Consider the following 6,260-nt stretch of genomic DNA (forward strand, 5'->3'; position numbering starts at 1 on the left):
GAAGAAAATGTTGGGCTCTCTACCTTTAATAATGGTGGATCCTTCCATGTGCATCCCCGACTAAAACAGAGATGAAATCGTGGCTAAATTTTTAAATTAAGGCCAATGTCCAAAGGCATTGATTTTCATCCTCCACTACAAATGAAGGCCAATGTTAGGCCCATGTAGTTTCTACTGGGTTTTTGCTTCTCCTAATTGGGTGACAGACATTTCCAAGGGCAAACAACTAGAATTATGTAAATCATTTGTGTAGATCTTGCATCAAATCGTTTCGATTTGCATTTTATTTCAAATTTTAATCAATAACACTGACACAATTCTCTACAAAGAAGATTACATCTCATTCAGGTTAACCACCAAAAAGCAGTCTAGAGGCTCAACAAGGTCCAAACCAATGATAAGCATCACCATACTCATATATTCAAGGCATTAAAAACATATTAGGTGTTGGCAAAACAAATGTAACACGGCACTGTGAGATAAATCCACAGAAAAAGAGAGATTAGTGAAACTAATTCATTTGAGAAACTATTACCAGGATGTATGAATTTATGATTAGAAATGACAAACACAAATGGAAATCACCTTAAATAAAAAAAAAAAAAAAAAAAATAGAGTTAAAACATAATTTTAGCTGACCCAAAACAGTTAAGTTAGATGCAAGGAGCAGATAATGGAGTGCTGTGCTCAAAGAACTATAGATTAAAGGAGAAACATAAGATATAGAAACAGAGGAATAAACTTTAGAACCTGAAGGAAATCTTCATTACTGTGCGCGTGGCTACACACACACACACATATATATACTCGAAGATTTTGAAAATTACATATTCCACAAGAATGAACTTTCATACCATTGATGACTTTATATACAAAATCATTTGGATGTGCGGGTGGCAATGAACTAGCCAGAGTCAGTACATGTGTAACATTCAAGCTTTTCAGTGCGGTCTTGTTCTTTGCAGCTCCAATGGAACCCAAGAAAAGATCCTGTTAAATGAAATAGAAAATACAAAACGGACTTACAGCAAAAACCTTCCTATCAGAAAGAATCAAAAACAAAATCAAGATGCTTAGGAAATAAGCCGTAGAAGTATCAAACACGATGATGAAGTCATGCTTCAATCACCTCTTCAATTTCGCTCAGCGTATCGCCCTTTTTAACGTATCTTGTCACATTTCGAACTTGCGAAAGTCCTGCTATTTGGTTCTTGCAAGACTCGTCAAACTGATCCATCGTAGGGAGCAAATTTAACACTTCTTCCTCTTCTTTCCCTCCCCTACAAAACAGGCATGGAGTTGCTAACAAGTGTGGGATTCTTCAACAAGTTCAAGGAATAAAAATGAGAAGGAATTGCGCGGTTCTCCTACAATACATAGACTGATAAACCAAAGAGTCCTATTCAACAAACACCACCAAGAATGTAATAGCAGACTGACGTGTTCTTCGTCCTTTGGTGCATGATGCTGAAAATAATCCACTTCCGAAAAATTGTTCGATTAAGCCAAAGAATAGATATACATCTAAACGTCGCGTGATTGCACACAAAAGATTGCAAAAGATTGACAGCACATTGAATTACCATGAAGAATTGATATCTTTCTCAGATTTTAGATTCAAGAAAAAAAAAATTTACACCAGAAAATAACCCAAACAGCAATAACAACTTGACGAAGATCAAGATTTACATCGAACAGGCTGCATCAGCATTAGGCAATGAAGTGAAGCTTTCTTGGATCTTTCTTTTGAGAATCGAGATGATGAAGTTGCTGGGTTCAACTGCTTTACCATCAGTGCATGAGTTTCACTAGAAACTGAATTGCTAAGTTGTCTCTGAGACTCTTCTTGAATCATGAGTAGAGAAAACACTTTGGCCATAGTTGGTAATAGAACAGCAAGAAGTAATTGACTTCTGATAGAGGCATACGAATCATTCAAGCCAACAAGAAACTTTAAAACATAATCAGATTGCTGTCTTTGGAGCAAGAAAGTAAAGAGATCACATGTACAAGATGACATTTTTCCACATGTGCAGATAGGAAATGGACGATAACTCACATACTCATCCCAAAGTGTTTTGAAAGTACTGAAATATTCTGTGATTGAGGAAGAACCTTGATTAATGCAACTTAAAGACTTTTCAAGATGAAATACTCTCGGTCCATCACTTCTCAAATACCGAGTCTTCAATTCATTCAAAAGATCCAAGGCTGAGGCAACATACAACAGACTGTTTCTGATTTCCTTGAAAATGGAGTTGATCAACCAAGAAAGCACTAAATTGTTTGCACGCAACCAAACTGTGTGTGCAATAGTTCGAGTAGTAGAAGGTGGGTTGATAGAACCATCAACAAATGCAACTTTATTCTTGACTGTCAATGCTATAACAATCGATCTACTCCAAGCAGCATAATTGTCTCCATTGAATATCTCTGAGACTAGAAGAGTACCTAGATTATCACTTGGATGAAGGTAGTAAGGACTGGAAGAGTCATCTGATGGATTAATGTTCACAGAATTCGTAGAACTTTCAGAAGCCATTTCAAGAATGATAAAGAATACACAAATTTGCAGATCATGGAAAACAAATCTTGAGAGAAGTTGCAGATCGTATCAAGAGTCGCTACAAGATCTTGAGAAAATATTGTAGTGCAGAAAACAGAAGAATCAAGTTCTAGAAACAAAAGATTTGCGGAATGTTTTAAACTAATACCATGTTAAGAACTTGACAAAAGCTGAAAAATAGAGAGAAGAAAAATGAAGACTATCGTATATTGCATTAAAACTTCTAAAATTGATTGAATGAATATGATATTCAGCCTTTACATGTATTTATACAGATATGAGAAGTGAATAACAGAGATAACTTATTAATAGAAATAACTGTCAATGTTCATTCTCTAATATGCCATTTTCATATTTTGACTTTAATTCCATATCTTTTATCTTTGATGCTATACTCCAACACCACTACTGCATACCTAGGATAGGATTCATCAAATACCTAACAAGAATCATTAGATTACGAAAATATAATTGAGAAGGAAAACAAGGGAAATAAAAGAAAGACAACAGACATACAGAAGAAGCTTTAAATCAAGCGGGATAGGGGTCTGAGAAAGTCTGAACGTTTATCGCGGGAGTTTTAAGATATTTATAGGGACTTTTGTTTTTTGCCTCCACAAAAATATTTAGTGCGGTAGGAGTTTTAAATAGCTTTAAAACGTGAAAAAATAAAATTGTTTGGGTGTTATATTAAAGCACTTTTTTAATTTTAAATAAGTTAAAAAATATGTTTGGTACATTTTTAGATAATACAAAATGTAATTTGAATTTAAAAAAATTGTTAGCCTGCGAAAATGTCTATACAACTTTTAAATAGTTATAACTTTCAAACTTTTAAAGATATAATTATAATTTTTAAAAATAATCAAATAATCATCATTTCTACCTCTAAATCATTTTTTTAATTTGTTTCCAACAAGTGTAACATGTTTGAAATTGTTTTAAATATATAATTATCAAACAATAAATAAATTTTTAATAATAGAACTTATTACTTAAATTATAAGCTATAATTCCTAAAATTATAATTTATATTTTTCACTTCAATTAGTGCGTGTTCCAAATTTGTTATTGAGCTTAACCTCCTCACCATAGACCATTTTTTTTTCTTTTCTTGGAGAAATTAATTAAAAAAAATGTGCGCGCCCTTGCAAATAAAAAATAAATTTTAAAATTATAAAATAATTTTATAATACGGTTTTGTCATTCTTTTTATTTTTTTATTATTATATATCAGTTAAGTGGTTAACGAATTGTAGATCAGTTGGCAGAGTATCATTGTTCGTCTTCCAATTGATAAATAGTTATACTAAGATTGGTGTCATTATTACTATTTTTTTTCTGGACAAGTGGTGTGTTCCAAACTTCCAAATTATTTTTGTGGTATACGTATGGAGATGAAGAACTTTAAGTACTATTGAGTTTCTTAGAATATGTATAAAGATGAATATGAGAATTTAACCGGGGGAACTAAGATTTGGTGCGTGGGGGCGATTAGCAAAGTGTCCTATGTATAGGTAAACAATAACAGATAGCTAATAAAGTGTACCACCGACATTTAACATTAATCATATAAGGTTGTTATCTATAGACAAATTAAATTATTAAAGCCACCAATCTAAACCAATGTTTTGAATACCGTACCGGACAGCGTACCTGTCAAGGCACTGGAACGAAATATTTCAGTACCGATACCGTTTCGGAATAGCTTTTCTGGATAACGTTTCGAGATAGTCGATCTATAAATATAAATATATATAAAAATTATATTCTAAAATAATAGTCTATATATAAATAAATTATATACAAATACATATATATATAAATTATAAATAGTGTAGTCTGAATTGAGGGTTAAAAAATAAGTTTGTAGTTTGAAAAAATGAAAAAAAAAACACAGGCTAAAATATCGGCCGGTACCGGCCGAAATATAGGCCGGTACAGGCCGAAATTGAGGTCGGTATGACCGGTACTGGCCGGTAAAGCCGGTATTTTGGTCGGTACGGAACAAGTATAGTACCTGTACCGGCCGGACGGTCGAAACGAAAAATTTCGATTGTACCGGCCGGTACGGTACGAAATTTAAAACTTTGATCTAAACCTCTCCCTTGAGTTTCATTGGACTCAAATGAACAATAAAAATTAAGATAGAAATAACTATATAAGATTTTTTGAAATAAATGTAAAAATTAAGAAAACAAACATAAACTTTTTTATAGAATCTAAGATTCAATATGGAAAATGATAGGGTTACTACCTTCCTCCTACTCATTTTATATTTATTTTTTTTAATTTTTGTTTTACTTAATGGTTAAGGAAGTGACTATTAGTAAAATTCTATATTTTTTTAATTTTTTCTTAATGGTTAAGGATGTTAAAAAAATACTAAAAGGAAAATGATAAAAAAATAAAAAACTTGAAATGAACTATGAGTAGTAAATGGGTAGTGACATTGAATATTTTAAAGTCTCTATAATATAGATAGAAATAACTATGTGAGATTTGTTGCATTCACTCATAATTGTTAACTCGGTGGTAGTATATATGTATTTACTAACAAAATTAATCCAAACAAACTAGCTAGTGGAAGACTGAAAGGAAAAGTGTAAATAAATAAGAAAAATGAGGTTGTAAATTTACCATATAGCTTATAAAAAGATATCAAGATATTTTCTTGCCTATTATAAGATATAAAAAAAAAATGAGAATGTAAGATTTTATTAATAACAAAAAATAGGTGTAAGTATGAAAAAATTATTAAAAAACTAAAAGAAACCTAGACAACTAAGTACTAAATGAGACTTTTGAAAATATTTTGAGAGGACAAATTATCTTTATGTTAGGATATTTTTTTAAAAAAAAGCATATACTAAAGCATGTTTTTTTTTTTTTTGGGGGATCCAACGTAGGTCCACCCCCAAATTTAAGTATTATTGAGTTTTAGGCCTCGTTTAGTTGCAATACTTAACTGAGATCAACTCAATTCAGTCTAATTTTAAATTAAGTCTAAAATTCAAACACTCAATTATCAAATTACTAAACTCATCTGAACTAAAAACCTCCTTACACGTATGATCCACAACTTTTTTCAACTCAACACATCTTTATACGTGGGACCCACAATCTTTTTTTAATTTTTCATAAATAGTACTAAACTCATATTAACATTTAAACACATATAAACTCATTTTATATGGGCCTTATATCACTTATTCTACATACTTAACTCACTATTATTCATAAAGAGCTCAGTTCAGCTCAACATTCAAACGCAGCTTTAATTTTCCCTACAAATCAAATTCGCATCCTTCACACCAACTTACAAAAGAAAAAATCTAATTGTAAGCGATTCTGCATACTAATACGTGCAACCATTCAATATAATTGGTCAGAAAATATATTTTATTGAAAATAGTGCTAATTTAAATTTAGAATATGAAAACAATAATATTAATACACAGATTGATACACAAACTTAGTTATACATAGTAAAACTCCTTGCAAAAAGGATTTTTCTGCTCAAATGCATGCCAGTTTTGTAGAACAAAGATGTGACAGATGTCTCAACATTTGTTAAATCAATATTTTGATTAGTACAATGCTATAACCACCGCTTGGGCTCCCGCTGACTCTAATATATATATTTTTTATGATGTGTTTTCTTTTTAAGTTATTTTTTATATAGATTTTTTAA

General features: G+C 31.2%; 1 long non-coding RNA gene across 1 annotated transcript; it reads right to left on the bottom strand.

Annotated features, from left to right (window-relative positions):
* Nucleotides 1-370: 370 nt before the first annotated feature.
* On the bottom strand, nucleotides 371-3,199 carry LOC121246800. The gene is made up of 3 exons (XR_005937164.1): nucleotides 3,083-3,199; nucleotides 1,130-1,280; nucleotides 371-990 (listed from the first exon to the last, which is right to left on the bottom strand). It is a non-coding gene; the product is annotated as an uncharacterized LOC121246800 (long non-coding RNA).
* Between the last annotated feature and the right edge of the window lie 3,061 nt (nucleotides 3,200-6,260).

This window comes from Juglans microcarpa x Juglans regia, chromosome 1S (assembly GCF_004785595.1).
Source record: "Juglans microcarpa x Juglans regia isolate MS1-56 chromosome 1S, Jm3101_v1.0, whole genome shotgun sequence".
NCBI classification, from domain to species: domain Eukaryota; kingdom Viridiplantae; phylum Streptophyta; class Magnoliopsida; order Fagales; family Juglandaceae; genus Juglans; species Juglans microcarpa x Juglans regia.